General features: G+C 40.7%; 2 long non-coding RNA genes across 2 annotated transcripts in view; one reads left to right on the forward strand and one right to left on the reverse strand.

The window, feature by feature from the left end:
* The first annotated feature begins 1,875 nt into the window (after positions 1-1,875).
* The window catches only part of LOC138061011 (uncharacterized), a 38,009-nt gene continuing 20,425 nt past the window's right edge, over positions 1,876-19,459 (forward strand). Inside the window, exons 1-2 of the long non-coding RNA XR_011134568.1 lie at positions 1,876-3,035; positions 3,820-4,084. This is a non-coding gene — a long non-coding RNA (uncharacterized lncRNA). The remainder of the gene's footprint in view (positions 3,036-3,819; positions 4,085-19,459) is intronic.
* The window catches only part of LOC104144227 (uncharacterized), a 104,469-nt gene continuing 93,915 nt past the window's right edge, over positions 8,906-19,459 (reverse strand). The window contains exon 4 of the long non-coding RNA XR_694080.2: positions 8,906-18,131. This is a non-coding gene — a long non-coding RNA (uncharacterized lncRNA). The remainder of the gene's footprint in view (positions 18,132-19,459) is intronic.

A 19,459-nucleotide genomic window follows, 5' to 3' on the forward strand; every position in this document is an offset into this window, starting at 1 on the left:
AACCAAAAAACAAAAAAAAAACTGAAAAACACACTAAAACTGCAAAGGCTGACAAGCCTAGAACTGCTCATAGACTCTCTGTCTGCACTGGGCCTTATACAGTAGAGCCCCAGTCTGGCTGGGACCCCAGGACATTCCTGCATTTTAAGTGATAATGTGATAAAGAAATGATATAATGTTCTTCTGCCCCTCTCGAGACAATGCCTGCATGAGTGCAGTAACACAGATGAGGAAGTTTGTGTTTGGAAACAGCAAGAATAGGCAGTGATTCTCCTGTCTGATAGCTGCAGACTGGCATCTTTCCAGGCTCTCTAACTTCACTGGTTAAGAACAGAGCAATAAATGGGAGATATTTAAGATTTTAATTTCTGCTAAAACCTGACCATGTGGGAGACAGTCCTATTTTTCCTGTGATATATTCCTTTTATGTGAGAAAGAAAGCTCTAGTTAGTGCTGGAATCTTCGCAAGATGAGTGTTCACTGGTGAGCAATTCATATTTGCAATATCTGCATGATATAAAAATACCATTAAAAATATACCTCCTTAAAAAGAGCAATTGCCAAATGCTGCCTTCCAGATTGCCTTTGGGCCCCGCAACTTTATTTAGTTTTTGTAAATGTTATTTAGCATTTGGCCTGCGTGGCTGCCACAGTTCCATTTGGCTGTCACAGTCACTTCAGCTGATGCTAGCCCCAGTTGTCCCATTGCAGCTACTCTGCTGAAGGTACACCGCAGCCTGCTTTGGAAGGGAGGACAGACAAGGTAGCTTAGTGCAGATCAAGGATTATCCCCAGTACTGAAGCCAGATGGAAACTCTGACAAGAAACAATTTCTCAGGCCATCTGCAAAGAAATGGTAGTGCAGGGCTTCCTCACCATTCATGGGGAGAAAAAATAGACCCTTGTTGTGTAAAGAGAATGACCTAGACTCTCTCCCATCTAAACATCACTTTCTTTTTTACACTGAGGGGGTAAAACAGTATTTAAAGCTCAGCCTGGCTGCAAGGCGCAACTTCTACTCAGGGAGTTAATAGCAGCAGCATCTAGCTGTATTAAAGAGAAAAGCAGCAGATGGAGAAAAACTGGCTTGATCTACTTTTAGGTCATCATTTATAAAATGTTCAGACTTGGTCAAAGTCTTACATAGTCCAAATCTGTGCTAATGAGGGCCAGAACCTAGGGGCCAGCTGGCTTTCTTTGGAGCACAGGTACTTTGCGATACCTCCCTGTGATAATCAGTGCAGGCAGATGGGGAAAGAAAAGAATGAAGGAGGCTTTTTTTTAATTTGAGACAAAGAAAACTAGAACTGGTGTGCACTGCACATCAACTTCTTTTCTCTTCCAGATGTGCCTGTGATATCTGTGTGTGTCTCTGTGTGTGTGTGTGTGTGTGTGTGTGTTTGAGTGGCAAGGGAGGGAACAAAAGTGGTCATGGATGTTTGGGCTGACTGAGAGGTGCTGAACGTTTGTGGCAATGCTCAGCTTCTTCTTCTTGATCAGGCCGTTTCTGAGCTAAAGGCATGGAAGGGGAAAGGAGGAACAGGTTCAGAAGGGAGAATCCCTGTAGCATGTTCTTCCTGCATGCTTAATAATGCTTTCACACTGTTTTCTTGTTTTAGTCTGACTGGGAGTGAAAGCAAGCTGGCTAGAGGAAAAAAGCAAACTTTAGCCAAAACCAAGCTATTGATGGTAAAAGCCTTGCCTGTTTTTCTTCGGAACTACTGAAATGATAAAGAAAGGTTGAAAGGACTGGCTACTATCTTCCAAGAGCGTGTGTGTGTGTGTGTGTGTGTGTGTGTGTGTGTGTGTGTTTTGTGTGTGTGTGTGTGTGTGTGTGTGTGTGTGTGTGTGTGTGTTTTATGGCCAGCAATTTTCTGCAGTGTCTCTTGTTTACTTTCTTGGTGGGCACTAGGCCAGGACGACTGTCTGCCTCCAACCTAAATGAGCTTATAACTTTATGGAACATTTTTCACTGACATTTTGGGATGAGGGAAGTGGACAAGCTATCTGCACAACTGCAAAGACATCCAAAGAAAGGAGGACTTGGGTAGCTTTGAGTGCTTGCATATGCCATGTAGAGTGCCATATATATAGGATCAATTATCATCTTTCCTCTGCGTTAAAGCAACATGACCAACTTGCAGGACAATATTAGGAAGATCTGTGTTTTCCTTTGAAAGGAAAGAAGACTGAATATGACCTAGATTCTGCATTTTTAGTCTGTTGACTGATAAGCCTGAAACTATCCTGACTACGGCCTCTTGCACCTATTCCCTTAATGTAGGCTTCAGTTTGTGATGCTGTCCACACGTCCTGATGAAGGGTTAGTAGACTGCATCACTAAACAAAATCCCATTTCCAGTGGTCTGTTTCCCACCTGGCAGATTGAAGAATAGAGAAAAGAGCACAGCAGAGTAAAAGCGCATAGGAATCTAGCTGTCTACACTTTGCTATTTCTTCCATCACAGGTAGGTCCCAAGTACAGCAAGTTCATTTTAACAAGGATTCCACTTCAGCTAGACTCTACTACGCCTACTTCATTCACAATTATTTAAGCATCTGCAGAATTCCTTTATCTTTCCGTACAATAAATATAAAGAAGACATTTAAAAGGATGTCAAAAGCCTGATTGAAGTAGAAAAAGTAGGCAAATACGAAGATAAGGGCATTAGTCTGTCCTTACTTCACCCAGAGCTCCAGAAGATTGTATAGATCATTTATGGCATCAACTATTGCTGGCTAATGTGCCGCAATAAAAAAGAATACAAGATGCAGTGAGTAGTGGCAATAGATTGATGTAATCAAGAAGTCTGAGCATTAACTCTGAATCTCATTCCCTTTGGCAATTTAAACAGGGAACAGAGGGCCTCAAGCCAGCTTCCTTCTCTGTGCAGCATGTACATAGTTATGACTGTCTTTGGGGAATCATGTCTTTAAACTTCAGATGTCTGCCTGCCTGCCTGCTCAGGACTGCCCAGCCCAAGCCCTCCAAAATCCTGTGTGGACTCTTTCTGCCTCACTTGCTTCTCAGAAAGGTGACCAAGACCTTCGGTTAAAAATCACAAAGGTTTTTAAATGATATGTATTTTTTTAATCTGCCTTCTGTCTCCAGCCAAGAGTGGTGCACCTGTAGTGCACGTAGTGCACTGTAGTGCACGTAGTTTTAGGCTATTTTCTGAGACCAGAAGTAACTTGCTTTGAGAAAAAGGAAAGGAAAGCTGAATTTCTCTGAGGAAAACACCAAATATCATGAGAGGTCTGATAAGTCATGCTGCATGCCATGCAGCCCCAAGATGGAGGATTTCACAAAGAAAGCAAGACACACAGTGTCGTCTCTCCTTGCCTCCTATGGAGCTTTCAGTTTTATTCTTTCTTTTTCCAAAAAAAAAAGACAGATAAAGAATGTCCTGCTTTTTCTCTATTGAAATTTTAACAGTGTGCAAAATTAATTGTGCCTGCAAAAAACAATTTGACCACATAAAAAGTTCTCATATGCTTGATGTGAAAGGAAAGTTCAGGTGCAAATGACTTTCGTGCTGTTAGGTTTCCAGCCTTTAAAAACACGACATTTCTCTTTCACTTTAGAAATTTAAAAGAGAGAAAGCACTAATATAATGACATTTTTAAACGTAGAGAGTGAAAAATAGGATCATATTTGATGTAAAGTTACATTTTCAAATCGTTACCATATTTCTACTAAATTGGAAGCAAGAAAGAGAAGCTAAGATCTGGTTTTGGTTGACAGATTTGCAGCCAGTACTATTTCCCTTCCTGCTACTCTTTTCTAACTTATTTTTATCCCTGTGTGTCTTCCCATAGAAGTACACTAGCGACGGCAGAACCTTGAAGAAGGAACTTGGCTTTTTGCAGCAAAGGATCATTCTCATTAGAAGTTGTCAGTTGCTGGCTGGCGGCTGAGATTTACAAGAGCTAGTTCCAAAACTCAAATGCTAAGTGACTCCTTCTCTCTCCTCTGTGCTATTTCCAGCGGGAGCAAGGGAAGTTAAGAAATAAAAAGGAGGCAGAAAACTTCTCCAATACTGATTTGCTGCGTGGAGTTGAAAGCACGAACATAAACAGATGGGTAAGTTTTCTTCTGTCTGGTAGCATCACCAAAAATATTCACTACCCAGTATCCTCTTTCATAATGAAAGTCACAACAGTCGTTACAGATGCATGCTATTCCTGGGGTCACATCCTACGGAAATTTTATGTACTTCTGTGATCCTGTGGACTGCACAAGTCCAGTGATTTGTCCAAGGCTACTCTTTCCTTGAATTTATGCAGCTCTTTAGGTCATTGCAAGAATAGGGTGTAAATCATAGTGTGAATGGCAATAACAGTGAAATCACCCCAGTGGGATGTGGTTCCACAGCTTCAATGATACTTAGGATTCTTCCCCAAAATGTCTGCTATTTGCTGTCTGCTGAACCCAGATTATTATCGAGAATCAGATCTGAATGGCTAAGTGCTGCTGGTGCTGCCTTTAAGATATATGCATTGCAGAGCGTCTGTCGGGCTTTCTGTAAGACTGCAGCTCTGCCTGGGTATGAGCCAGCTACTATATTCCAGACTTATGCCCTTTGGGGTTTTCCTGACTCAGAGAAACACATAGTGCATCCTGGGGCTATTTCTAAAATTATTACTTATAATTTCCCTTTCCTTCTGGGTCCTATAGTTGGACTGATGCTAGTAAGGTGTCTGGCTTTTCAGGGAGGTGTTTTAGAAGAAATAGTCCAACAACATTTTTAGAATGCATTTTAAAATATTTTCTGTTTTGTTACCCTACCACCACAACTCCAGTGAGACAGGGCTGACCGTATGACTAGAGGATTTTGTCCTGACTTGGAAAGGTCTTTATTGCTTATCAGATAAAAAGCAAAGGCTGAATTTTCATACAGATCTTTCCAAATGCCAGATCCCCTTTCTTTTCCCCTCCAACCCCAAACGTACACACTCATAGAGTTGGAGGGGCCATACTCTGTTCTGCCCATGCTCCAAGCCTGTAGATCTTTCTTTTAAATCAGACATCTTGCCTTACTGCTCTTCATAGCCTTCTACTCGCAAAGCCTGATATCTCAAGTCTAAATCAAGAGACGGCCCCAAAGACATGTAGATTGCCTTTCTGCTCCCCTCCCCAAGCGATTTTGGTAGCTTTTTGAAATATAAAAGATCACAGAGATGTAACTACTTATCTCTGAATTCAAGTGAGAAAAATAAAAATTGGTCTAGAGGCTAGAGGGGAGGCTGCCTAGCTTGGGACAGCAGAGACTTTGCTATGGTAGGCTTTTGTGTGACCCTACCTACCTGAGTTGCAAGGGCTATATTCCCCAAAAGCCATGTAACTACCACTTCAGGCAGAACCATCACCCTTCCCCACAGCTGCCACCAATCCCTTTGGATACCAGGTCTTTACAGAGCCAAAGATCCTACTGCTGGAGATCCCCTTGTCTCTGGGTGGTGCATAAAGTTGCCTAGATCCCAGTGGTACCAACGTCTGCTCTGTGGTGATTTCTTCCCCTGCCAATTCCCCCTTCTCTTCCTATGCGTGCTATCCACCCCCAGTTGTGGAAGCAGAAGGCTAATCTCAAAGGCAACGGCAGAGAAGGACTCCTTTGCACAAGAAACCACACTACAGCCAGAAATGCTCATCTGGGAGACCCTGGTTCAGCACCTCAGTTCCAGACCTCCTGGGCGAGGGAACTAATTAATAATCTATGAGATGCCAGCTCACACACTGCACACTTCAGCAAGCCAAGAGAGGACAAGCTCCAGGAGAAGGACACCAATGGTGGTGTCTCTTCAGAGACCCACTGTTCCAGCACAGGATGGAAATGGTTCAAGCCCAAAGACCCGAGTACCAGGGCAAGCTAGTGATGATGCCTTTAGCAGACTCTGCTAACTCTGCTAACTCACTGCCAGGTGTACAGATTAAGCAGCATCCACTACTTGGCATCCTACAGCTTCATAGTATAATGAGGTCAGGCCTAGGATTATATTTGAACTGGTAAAGCACTTAAAATTGGTAATCCTTTCCTTATTCACTTGTTCTTTCATTCCTTCTTTCCTCTCCATCTCTCCATCTGTCTGTGGCCCAGCATACAATGTACTAAATACCTTTGCAAGTTTGGGCTCTAGTTGCCCAACCTCTGACATGGGGACAATAGTCCTTCTTTATCTCACAGGGTTGCTCTGAGGACCCTAAAGATTGTGAGGCATTCAGATAAGAGCTTAATGGCAAGATAAATAACTGGAAATAAACACAAATGCTGCCAAACCCTCTTGATACGGTGGAAGCACACAGTTCCCAAGGTTCTAATTTCTGTGTGTAGGTTTGAGAAGTATCAAACGCTAATTCTGTCACTAATCCAGTATCAAATGTTGTTTTGACTGAACACAATCCCTGCAATTTTGGGGAGAGAAGGGAATCTCTGCTTTGGGAGAGAAAGGAAATAGTTCGGTGTTGGATTGCTTGAAAAGTGACAGCTGCATGATGCTACCAAGAAGACTACAATGTCTGAATCAATGCAGGGAAGACAGATTAGTGGGCAGGGTGTGACGAGGTAGCCAAGAGTGCGTAACAAATTTCTGAATTATATGATGAAAAACATCTACTTTGCATGTTTCCGCAATGCATGTCACTGCCTTTTTATATAAATATAAATATATTGGGGTGTAGCTGGGGCTTTTGCAAACTGCTGAAATCCAACAGAGATGATTACCTATTAGTCCAGTCAAGGACGATGTGATAGGAAATTTCTACCATACCACACTGCTTGTAATTGGATTGAACTTAAATAGAGACGTGCAGAAAATCTTTCATGCTGCTTTTCCCTCATTGGGGAAATTAAGATTTTTGTAACACAGATGTTAGTATTAATGATGTTACAAATAAGTTTACAGTTGAGTCCTTCCAAACTTGCAGCAGTGTTTGTCCTTTAAAGGGTGTCACAATGGATGTGGCTCCAAAACCTGATCTGCTATGGCACAGGGAATCCACAGCCTTTAGATTAGCTTCTTTTATAACTGCAGTTTTTAAAGTTATCACCAGATGTGTGTAATTACTTGGAGTTGCTGTAAAACCAGTCTCTGGGAAAGGAATCTATTATTATGACTGTAAATTTTGCTACAAGATATGGAAGCAAAATTATGCTTATAAGGCTCTGCTCTTTGATTAATCTGAATACTGACCTGTTAAACAAATTTAACGTCTTTGTTTACATTAGTAGTTTCATTCTGTTTGCCTGAGGCAGGGCATCATAGACTAGATTGGCCAGTTTATTCACTTGGATGGCGCTAATACGATTGAGGTCATGATTTTGTTTCCTCACACTCAGCTTGCCAGCCTTACTAAATGATTAAGCTTTGGTACTTTATCCCAAAAAGTTAGCAAAACGAATTCCTTTATAGTGAGTTTGGTAAGGACGTTGCATATTTATAGTCCTCCATAAAAGGTTTCTAATGAAATCAGTGGGTCTTAATTGTAGAAGGTTGGGAAGTCTAAGGTTTGAACTTCTTTTATTATCTAAAGTTTTTCTTGATAATACCTCAAGCTGTTACGTATATAGCTCTGCTCCAGAGCACTTTCCTGGAGCACTTGGAGGGCTTTCAAAGATACTTAGAGTGGAAGGGGATAAGATATTACCAAGAGCTATTAAAAATACCCAGACGTGATTATCTAAAGAGCTTCACTTGCACTAAAATGAGATTCTCAGTATGACTATACTTCAAAAACAGTCATTCGCACACAAGATAAAGACTATTGTACATATGTTTTCCCACTTTCCCTGGAAAAGTTCAACATAAAGGCATGAGAAATCCTAAAATGCTGACAGAAACTCCACAGTTATTGCTAGGGCTATGTGAAACAATAAAATATCAACAGAACACAAATGGTAGAACTTCAAAGTCTTTTGTATTTTGCTTTTACTTCACAGCACTAGCCTTGAATCGCAAAAGCCCTACAAAGTGTCATGGCTTACTAATCACAAATGAACTGAAAGTTTCACTCTGACTTTCTCCTACTTTGATGTAAAGTTCTCAGGAATCCGCGTTTCATTATAGCATCCCTATGTACGAGCTTGGCATTAAAATATACAAACTTTTGAAATGTTGTGCTACACATGAACGTGAAAGTATCTCTACTTTAGATGTGAAGAATGTAAGCAGCGTGTTTTACATACTAAAGATCACTTATCGACTGATATACATTTCCCCTTTCTATTTAACACTCTACAGTTTAATATATGACAGAAAGGGCAACAGCATTGCTTTCCTTTGTTGATCAGAGAAGATAACACAAAACTTATACAGAATGCATGAAGGCTTTAAGTATAGAAATGCATTTCAGCTAGTCATAATGCTGCTCCCTCTGCAATAGCAGTGTTTTACCCCTGGTGTGTAAAAGCTATATGTATCTAGTACCTTTGAGATTCAAGACAGACCTTGTCAACTACTAATCACCAGGCATTGGGAAAGCATGGCAACGCTTTACGAAGGCTTTCAGTTTGGCTTCTGCTGGCAGCTTTACCATTGGCTTTGACCAATATAAAAATAAAGTAGATCTCTGCGGAGTATTGCAGTCAAGTGCTCAGAATCTGATGCAATTAGGGACTATTTTAACAAAACCACAACCATAATGAACTGTGCGTTTGACACAGTGTAGGCAATAAACTCAATGGAGTTTGAAGGCAGCTTTCAGAAATGAGGCAGCCTGGGCAAAATAAATTGACTGACTGTTACAAGGCCAAAGCAAAGGAAACCAGCTAGGCTGTGGACACTGGTGCACTCAGCAAAGGGAATAATCCCAGAGGGAAGGACCTTTTCTCTCATTCAAATGTCAGTGACCAGATCCAAATAGCTGCTGCCAATGAGAGCAAAACAGAAGCAAATGTAAACCCCTAAGTGAAAAGTACACAGGAATACTAGAGAGAGCAGAAAGCCAAATGGGAAGAGCCGGACAGTCTGCAGGGAGCATCAAAGCCCAGATTTTCAAAACCTATTTTCCCGTGTTCCCCAGGCTGGCCCATAGACTTGTGGTCGGTGAGTGCAGTGTAAACAAAAACCTGACTAGGTAGAATAACGGCAAAAAATTAGGGTGACAAAATGCATGAGACCCAAGCAAGATGCAGCCTGACTAACCAGAACTCGTTTTAAGATAACCCGTGACATAGAAAAACCAGAAAAAGCCAGAGAGCCATAAACACAAACTGAGGAATAAATGTGACTTTTTATTTTTTAAGCAAGTTAACTTTCCAGATAAGAAGCCCCCCCAATACGTGAAGGAATGAACTCATGTCAGGTCAACATGGAGAAGGGGACTGTGTGATCCATCACCAACACAAGCTACTGAGCTCAGCATGATCACTGACCTCGTCACTTTAATGCAGTTATCAGAACCAGAGAGCAAAATTGGGGAACTGGACTCTGCACATGGTGTTTTGGCAGCTAAATAGATCCACCGTGCATAAGAAGCCTCTGAGCACAATTCTTTTTTATATCATTATCTGAGGACAGTGCAGGGGCTGGATCTTTGCAAACAGAAGAGGACAGAAGTTTATTTTTTTTAAACAAAAATGAGGACCTTACTGTCTGTAGGGAATTCTGGCATGCAGCAAAAACTGAAGATACACTAAAGTGGATATGCTAGGCTTTGTTCTTATTAGGGTTTTGGTTTGGTTTTCTTCTCTCCGGCACAGTCCAGCACTGCTGATCGAGTTATGGTAATGTTTCTTCCTTGCTTTTTCATATTATTTTCAAGAATTTTCCTGCATGTGAGAACTCCCTCTCTATAAATCATCCCAAAAGTCTGATGGCAACAGCCTGTCTCTCTGAAAATAGTTCTGCACCTGAATAATGTTACAATTATTTACTTATACACTGGCAACATGAGCAAAACCACCTTAACCAAGCCTGGAAACAGGTTAGCAAACCCAAACACAATGGAAAGCTCATGCAAACTCTAAAACAAGAAGACAGAACAAACTATATGAAAATGTGAGTGGAACAAGGGAGGGAACTGAAAGGGGATTACACGTTTCAGTTTAGCAAATACCACATGCAGGTGGTATGGGAGGGTCAGGTATCTGTCTCCATAGGTATCTATCTACATAGAAACTGATATTTGTCTTTTTATATTTACAAAGAGTCTCACCGAGACCCACGGAGCATAATGAGAAAAGAATTCCTTCATGCAACTGAGAATGTTGTCATCTTATTTCCCCTTAGCCTGGGACCTCCTTCCCCCAGCAGTGGAGCTATTTGGGAAGTCCAGTGTGCAAAAGCTTCTTGGAAGCCATTACTCCACTGTGGCTCACCGCTGGGTAGGATGACGCTTTCCTTCCTCCCAAGCCAATCTCCCCTTTTAAGCAAAGCAGGAAATTCAGTCATGAGTTAAAATGATGGACATTTTCATTCAGAAAGGGAAGTCTGAAAGCAGAAGGGATGTCAGCAAAGGAGTTTAAGGGAACCAGACTCCTAGGCTCAGGAGCCTATGTTCAGCCGTACGTAATGCCTTCCTCTAGCAGCCTGCTGTTGGTGACCCATCGGCAAAAGCAGTGCTAGAACGGGAGATGAGCTGGGCACTACAACGGCTGCCTAGTACAGCAGCAGTGGTTAAGCTGGGCTAGTCTGCATGCAACCGAGAAACAAAATGGCGAGCACATTTTCTTGTTTTGTGACCGGACTATTTATACCCAAAGTTCTTGACCAAATCCTGGCATTTTAAGATGCTTTTGGGGAAACTAAAGATTCAAATGCTATTCTAGAAAAAAAAAAAAAAGGGCATACATATCTCACGGTGGTGAGCATGACATAAAGCAGAATGGAGCATGGAGAAAGCATCTGCTGCTGCCCTGTTCACCCCTCACTTTCCTGCCCCTCTGAAGCCCCAGAAGCACATCAGCTCTTGTATCACACACCAAGATCTGGCAGAGACAAGGTTAAACACTGGTTCATGCTATCTGCACACTCACTAGCAAAGGTTTCTTAGATAGTGAGACTCTGTGGATGAGTGATGATGATGAAACTAATTGGCAGCAGGAAACTGATTTCCTGGAAGCATGGGGTATAAGTGAGCCACAGGGAAGGTATGCAAGTCTTGGAGCCATAACCCGTTCTTCTGGATCAAGTAAGGGCTATTCTTGGTATAGGCTTCAGGATAAGACAGAAATTGTATCCCACTTTCATCCATGTCCTTAGTCTTCAGATTAGATTGGGCTATTAGCAAAAATTGAAGGTGGCTTGAGATTTGCAGGCTGAAATATTCTGCTGTTTGTTTAAGGAGAAATAATGGAAGCTGATATTTATTGCATGCTTTCTTTTCCAGGTCTCAAAACAAGCAGTTTGATCTTTATCTCTACACAGTGATACTAACTAAGGAGCAGGATATAATTTTGATGTCATGCTTCATATTTTTTAGCATAAAATATTTTCGAAAGGTCACTCAGGTGTTTTGACACGTTTTCCCTGAGCTGAGCCATAGCAAGGAGATCTTTACTATTTTTGTATATTTTGTAAATTTTATTTATTATTTTAATGACAAAGATGTATTTTGGCAATGATGACTGCATGACTTTGTTTAAAATAGATTCCACTGCCTTGTGGTCCGTTTCTGTACTTAATCATGGAGGTGATAGGGAAACTTTTGGCAGCTCTTTACAACTGAGACGACATCAAGAGCGACTGAGAAGTGTTTGCAGTCTTTTCAGTCACATAGTAAATTTTGTCTTCTTCAAATCACTCTCCCTACCACCCTCCTCCAAAAAATGTGAAGTGTTTTAATAGAAATCAGCCCTTTTCATGAAAGTATTAGTTAGCTGAATCCTTGGTTTCTCTCCTAAAGCAAACACAACAAAAAGCTCTCAAGCAGACCTAAGCTTCACCTTCCACTGAAGAGTGCGTAACAGTCTGCTCTCTTGCCCTTTACACTCACCTATCAGCTTTCCCTCTTTTCAAGAAAGTACATGAGTTTGCACAGTGATTTCCCTTTTTGTAAATTTTTGTTTCGTGATGGCAGATATGAGGCGCCCTCTGTTCCAGCACTCGAGGTATCATGTCAGACCACAGCTGGGGAGCTGCCTCCCTGGGACCAAGTGGCCTGAACATTGGTGGCATGAAGCTCTGCAGAAAACGCACTGCAGCTATCACCTCTTTTGGACAACCTACATTTTAATTTCTTCTGTCCTCCTTTACTGGGTCCTCTTCCCTTAGGGTATATGCAAAACAGCTGAGCTTCTTTACCGCCTTTTGTATTGTTTCTCAGGAACAGATGCACATGGCTTGCTCCACTCCTTTTAGTCCCGTCACGCCATTGCATTCCTGTCATGCTGCTCCTTTGAATTTGTGCTCACTGGTCTTTCATCAGCAGTGACCTCTGCACTGCTTAAGTCAGCTAACACCTCATTTGCTTTCATGTGAAGTACCTCTTGGGTGGAGGATATTGTAAGTGGCGGGTGAGGGAACTACTGCTAGTCAATTGGTGGGCTAACACTGTCAGTTTGCTATGCATACCCTCTCCCCGCTCCCCTGACATCTCATTTAATTTGCCAGGGTCTGGTGTAAGCATTCTGTACAATGCACCACAGATTTGTGAGCAATACCATCTTCAGTTGAAAGGCGGTAGTTTTCTCATGCTGGCTTAGATTATCTCCTTCGACTCTGCATATCTGGATTTTGTCACTGTGTCTTTTGAGATCCTCAGACTAAGCTATTCTTGTTCGTCCCTCAGGTCTTTTCTCCTTCAGGTCTTTTTCCCTTGTGTTTCCTCTCTTTTCATATGTATGCTATAATATATAAATGTATAGCATACAAAATGCAGTAATTTCAACTCACTGAACGTATCAATTTGGATGCATTTTGCCTTTTTTCTCTCTTACTTTTGGCTTCAGTGAGGTCTGAATTCAATGGTTCCTTTATAATTTTTTGCTAGATGGAATAGCCTGCTGGGTTTGTAGCCTTAGGACAGGCATTGTAGAATATCTACCCTATTCGTGTGGTCTCTAATACTTATATTTTTTAAATAACTCCCTCGACCTCATTGAGAGTCTAAAGATGCCTTGGGACAAAGAATTCAATAAGGCTGTGTCTCACACAAATTAGAACAGTGCTCTTGAAATGATCTGGGGTAGTTCATGAATATACTGTTTGTCTGGGATCGCATCTTGCTTTCTGGAGGTGATTGAACTTTCCTTGCAGTAGACCGGGGAAGTGCACATAGTCAGCTCTGTTGAGGGAAAACTGAATTTCCAGCTGATAGAGGGCAACGTGCTAACTTGATTGCTAGCAGCCAGCTCGGAATATGTTGATGTTCTTTAGTACTGCTTCTCCCTTCATATTTTCTTCTTTCATTTTAATCAGTGTTATCCCTGAAGCTTTTGAGTGGTGTCCTCTGGAGGGGTGTTTCCTGTGGAATTCAGAATATGCACGTTTATTTGACCTCTGCCTCTCATTCTATACAGTCATTCCTTTTAGTTCTAGTCAGGCTTTCTTTATGGCTAATAAGTTCAAATACAAGAGAAAATGATTCTTCCTTTTTTCAGGTTGGTCTTGCTTTATGCAGAGATGTTCATGATGCTAGAAAGATGGTGTTTATTTGGAAAATCCCCCAGGCTTCTTGTTGATGTTTATTCTAAATATTTTCTAAACTGTGTACCACTAGCCTGCAGTCTAGCTTCAATATTGAACTTCTTGGGTGTATTACACACACATCCCCTCTCTAGCCCCACTTGCTGAGCATTACTACTGTCTCAAATATTTTCAGTTTGTATTGGGGCTAGGTCACATTGGTGTCCTGTTTGATATCAGTCTCTGACTAACAACTCAGCTTGCTTGTTTATGCATCCATTATTGTATGACTGTCAGCCGTAACAAAATGATCCTCTTTTTTCCCTCATGGTTTCTATTTCCTCCTATTATTGGCTCATGTGTGCATACATGAATGTATAAGGATTCCTCTCCTTGTTGTTTATCCATTAAGCTGTTCAGAGAGCCCTGTTCTGCTCTCTTTAGTGAGAAAAACCTTTAGAGACTTTTTGATGGCTCTTCTCCGACAGTACAAGCTCACCTGTCACTTGCTTCCCATTTAATATCACTCACAATGGCCTGATGTGGTTCTGTATTTGAAGCAAAGAAAATACTGTAGTTGATTCAGTAGAAGATAGATCAGGCCATATCTTCCTTAGCTCCCTTGGATGTCTGCTGAACTCTGTGCAATAGAGAGTTTTCAAATCTTTTAAATAGGAAATAATAATAATAAAAAGAAATTGATTTGTTAAGGTATGTCCTTTTGTAAATGTGATACTCTTTTTTTAATGTACTGCATCTGAGTTAACTGTTTGGCTATTGAATTCAGTAGATAGAGTCTGGAAAAATAAAGCCATTCCATGAGCAACACCATGGCTTTGTGTCTTGGCATGAACTGTGCTAGTACAGGTCCACTGACGCCTGATACAGTTGTGCTCATACTGCAGCGAGAAGACATTAATGGGGCTTTCTCTTCTCTGTCAAGCTGTCTATGTTCACTGACTGTGTAGGAATTGAGTACATTTGAGATCCATGTTGCTTTGTTAAAAGAGGATGGTTGGTTCAAAAGTTATTGAGGCAAGAGTTTAGAAGACAGGCAGCTAATCCTGGTGCATAAACCGCATTTTCTTGGGAAAACCACACTAAAAACAAGAACAACACAAAACAGCGCTGCTACCTGAAGTATTTTAGCTGAGATTAAAAATATACTTGAAAAAAATATCTTTTGCATAGATTTTCACACACCTACGTTAACTTGTTCATTGAAGATCCCCATATTGTTAACTTCTCTTTTGCTTGTTGTCCAACTCATATTTGACAAATTATGCAGTCTTTTAGGTAATTGACAATCTGTCTATTTTGTATCCTGCAAGCATCAAAATGATCAACTTCCATCTGGTCTGCTTTTAAGCAACGTTTCCCACTTCAAAGTCCACTGGCAGCATTTTCTCCATACTGCCAACAAATTGCTATCTCTTTTTACTTCTGACCTCTCCTGCTGCCCTCCGATGATGCTACAAAATAAATTTTCCTCCAATAAAATCTTTGGAAAGAGCTTTTACTCTGACTGCCAGACTACAAGAACCCCTATGCCAGGTCCTCCAGTTGGCTTCTTGACTTCAGTGCTGGCAGCTGTGCCTAAAATAGACTGATATATTCACTGTCCTGGAGGTAGGTTGCATCAACCTAAGGTGCTATACAGTTGCCAGGGTGTGAAGGGACGCAAATATTGCCATCTTATCCCCAGGCTGGCAGTGCTGGTTCCAAGAAAATATCAGAAACATGTAAATGGTAAAACTCACCTTTCCTTTTCGCCATATATCTCAGCATAGTATTATTATGAGCACCCACATGGGTTTGTTTAAACGCTAACATTATCAGTAAAGAACAGCTACTTTAATTACTTTTTTTTAACCCTTTTAAATACAGGGGAATTAAATTTTTTAAATGTATTAGTGCAAGACTAATGTTGTGAATTTAAATCAAAGGTTGTCAGGAAATGGAAATAAAACCCCTTGATCTTCTCTGCTGTAATTTATATTCTGAGTATACCTAAATATATAACAAGAGTCTTGCCAGGAAAAAATATAGACTGGGAACCTGAACTCTTCTGGCATTTACATTTGTAAACTCAGGGGAAAGTAATGTTGGTTTTTTACTTTCTTTCTTAACAGAAAAAAAAAAAAACCCTTAGAAGCACTGAATTCTGTACGAGCAATATATCTCTGTCTCAGGGCAAGAGGTAAAACAGCAGAAAGGGTCCGTTAGGTGGCTAACTCCTGACAATTTTGGTAGGATTTGGGCACATCTCCAAAAATTTCTTTGTGTATACGTAGCCTACAACGCTTCCCTTACTGCGAATGCTCTGCTGCCTTCTACTAGTAAAGTATGGTCAACCAAAGGGTCTCTGCTCTGCAATGCGAAGCTTGTACAGTGCTACTTATAACATAAATAACTGTTCTCAGAAGGCAGCTTGTACCTTACACTTTCCGAGGACCACGAGCTGGCAGAAGGAAGTCGGCTGGCCGAGGAGCGCGTAAGCGCAGGAGTATACCCACTTTCTTTTGGGCACTTCTAGTAGCAGCGACTTCTTCAAGCAGGCCCTGGTAGTAAAAGGAACTGAAGCAACCATTGAGAAACACTAAGAGAAGTATGGCCATCCTCTTTTTGGAAGGGAAGTGATGGATTTGGTTGAACTACAAAAGGTATATTTCCTTTCTTCATGACCTAAAACTTTAGGTGGTTTTGCTGATCAATTTATTTGGCGTGAATACCTATGAAAAGCTCTTGTTTTTGAAATAGCAGAGGAGAAAACCACCTCACACAGCTTGAGAATATGAATTCCTCCCTGTTTGCCACTAGAGAACACATGACTCATTCTTGCAGCTCTCCTGAGCCCACGGCTGCTGCATACCTGTCAAGATGCAGAGGACTTTTAACCTTACCTGAAAGCAAAATGGATAGTCAAAAATCTCTGTAATGGTGCTATCTGTGAATAAGAGAACTGAGGATATAAATCAAAGACTTTTGACTCTCGTTTTGGTGAAGTGGAAAACAGAATTGTCCAGCTTGAAAACAGAGAAAAAGAACAACAGAGTTTCAGGTATAAAGGAGCTGGACAATAGATTAGCTTAAGGACTTAGAGGCTTACCCCAGGAGGTCACACTTGAGGCTTTTTGGTACACCTATGGGTGCTGGTGGTATATCCAGCTATCTGACTATCCCTTATCCCCAAATTTCAATAGAGCAAGGATGGTAATAATTGAGGGGTTCAGATTTGAAGACAAGAAGTTGGTGTTGAGAGAAGCAAACAATGTTCTTCCCAAAGTGCTAATTTCTCCTTCTACCTTTCTATCAGTCAAGAAACAGTTATCTTATGCAGCCTTTAACCTCATTAAAAACAGCATTGTGTGAAGAATATCAAATATGCACTTCACAGCTAAAAAATGTGGGTAAGAGCGAAAAATCTCTTTTATATAACATTAACACTGATATTAGCTTTTAAAACCCATTGAAAAAGCTGTGAAGTTTTGCAAAAGCTACTGTAATATATTTATGCTGTAATATAGTTATTCTTACATGCATAGAAGGAATGGTGATAGCTTGATACAATACCACAATTATAGCGGAAATGTACTTTTCTTTGGTCCAGCAATACTATTCTGATGGGCTTATGATAGCTCTAATACATTGTCAATCAGTGTCTCCATCTACACACATTTATGCTGAGGGTTGTTTTTCTTTTCTTTTTTCTTTTTTTTTTTGAATCATTATCTTTCTGAACCTCCCAAAAGAGAAAAGATAGCAAGGTGGGAAGTCTGTTTGTGCCTTCTTTGGCTTCTGAGCTCATGTCTTTATACCAGATATTCTGCATGTTATAAATCTGCCTGCCACCAGTTGGTTGTCTTTATTAACCCTTCAAGCTATGTGAGAATATACATTATTAACTGGTTATGTCAGGGTGATTCATTTGGCCAATTCATGCATATTGATAGAAATAGTCTCTGCTCTGAAGTTGTTTTTTTTTTTAAAAAAAGTATAAGGTATATGGAATAAAAATGTTAGGTATATGCCCATGTACATATTAAGCTTAGAAATGAAGTTCAGCAGTCTCCAAACCTTAGACATTGATTTTTTTAAAGATATTATGGTAAAGGTATTCCAAAAAAAAGATACAAAATTGTCTGAACAAACTTAGGCAGATTTTCTTTCCATTCAAAATTTTCCTTTCTCAGGCATCGCTTATCACTGCTGAAATATTACTTATGATTATTAAACCTGTAGAGTGCTCTGAATCTCCATTGTCAGTATGAGTCACGTTTCATCAGGGAAATAGCTCCGTTCTTAATAACTAGTCAATTTGTTCCCTCGTTTTTCCTTCCTTTTAGAAGTCCTGGTAATGCGTTTCATGAAGTCCATGTGTGAGACCACAGGAGGTGGAAAAAATTCAGTACTGTGACTTGAAAATTGATTGCAGGGCTGATGATAGCCATTATTGCAGCCAAAGCATCACGCAGCTCGCTCTCTTGGTTCAGGGCTTTTCTTAACATGTTGTGGTTGTCATGCTTGTGAAGAAAGTTCAAGAGAATGACTGAAGTCCATCCTAAACTCTGACAAATTAAAAAGAAAAAAAGAAAAGAAAAGAAAGAAAAATTAAAGCAATTGAAAATGAGGACACGAAATTGCCTGCCTTCAAAAACGGTTGTTGCATTTTGAGAAATTGAGCATTATGGAGAAGTTAGAGAGGGCAAGTGTTTAGCTCCATCTGATACAAGAGAAAGGCCACTGAAGGCCTTAGATAGCCCCATATTGAGGTGAGTTGCCTTTGGATCTGGGCCATGACGATACAATGGGACATGACTCCGGATTATCACCTGGGCATACAAGACCATAACAAAAATAGAATATACTTGTGTACATAAGGGATGCTTGCAGACATCAAACTTTCCCTTTTGTTGAACATCAATGACCTAATAAGGAACTTCCTCTCTTGTTAAATTAACGTTTAAGGTGTTTAGTGCAGGATTTTAATTGGTCCTCTGAAATTATAATATATCCTCAGGACTCGGTGATAAACAAACACACTGGCCGCTTCTAAAGTACATTTCTGTGACGCTTTAGGCTTGACTATCATTTGGAGGAAAATAATGCTTTCAGCACATAACACAGAGTTTATACTACCTAATATCAATCTAGTTCTGGGATGGCATTTTTTATTCAGTCTCTAAGGAACTGAGCTAGAAGGTTTTTTTTCTGGCTCGATTGTCAATATAATGGTGCTCAACCGTGCTATAACGCATCTAGGGATTAATTTATTGCTATTAGCAGATCCACCAGGGAAACACAGGTGGCAAGAAAAAAATTTACCTATCAGAAAAGGAGGAGTTTCCAAACCTTTTCAAGTAAGGAAAAAAGAAAATGGATTGTAACTGAAAATGACAATACTGCTACAGAAGACTCAGTGTTACTGCTGACTGCTGACAAGCAGGAGCATGATCCAGCCAGCAAAACCAGAGAGAGAGAGATCTCTGATTTAAGGGGTGAAATCATATCACTACAACACAAGAAAGCCCTGGGGAGAGTAAATATGTCTATAGTGGAGTGATTTCAACTTGTGTAAGCATATACAGGCTAAATTTAAGCTAACTAGGGCAGGTATTTCTAGCAATGTAACCATGGCAGCATAAAACTCAGCTGAGGCTAAAAAACCCGCACCTTCTCAAGGAGTTGCATAAATACTTGCCAGTTGGCCCCACAAAGCCCTGCACAGGGCATAGTTACACCTCTAATAATATCCATGTTAGATATGCTGCACATAATAACTGCAGTGTAGGTAGACTCTTCTTCAGACTAAAACCCTCTTTAAAAGACCTAAAGCCCTTTGGTGTCACTAGCAGACTTTCCATTGATTTCAGTGAACTTTGGCTCAGGCCTTTTA

Source organism: Struthio camelus, chromosome 1, assembly GCF_040807025.1.
Source record: "Struthio camelus isolate bStrCam1 chromosome 1, bStrCam1.hap1, whole genome shotgun sequence".
NCBI lineage: Eukaryota > Metazoa > Chordata > Aves > Struthioniformes > Struthionidae > Struthio > Struthio camelus.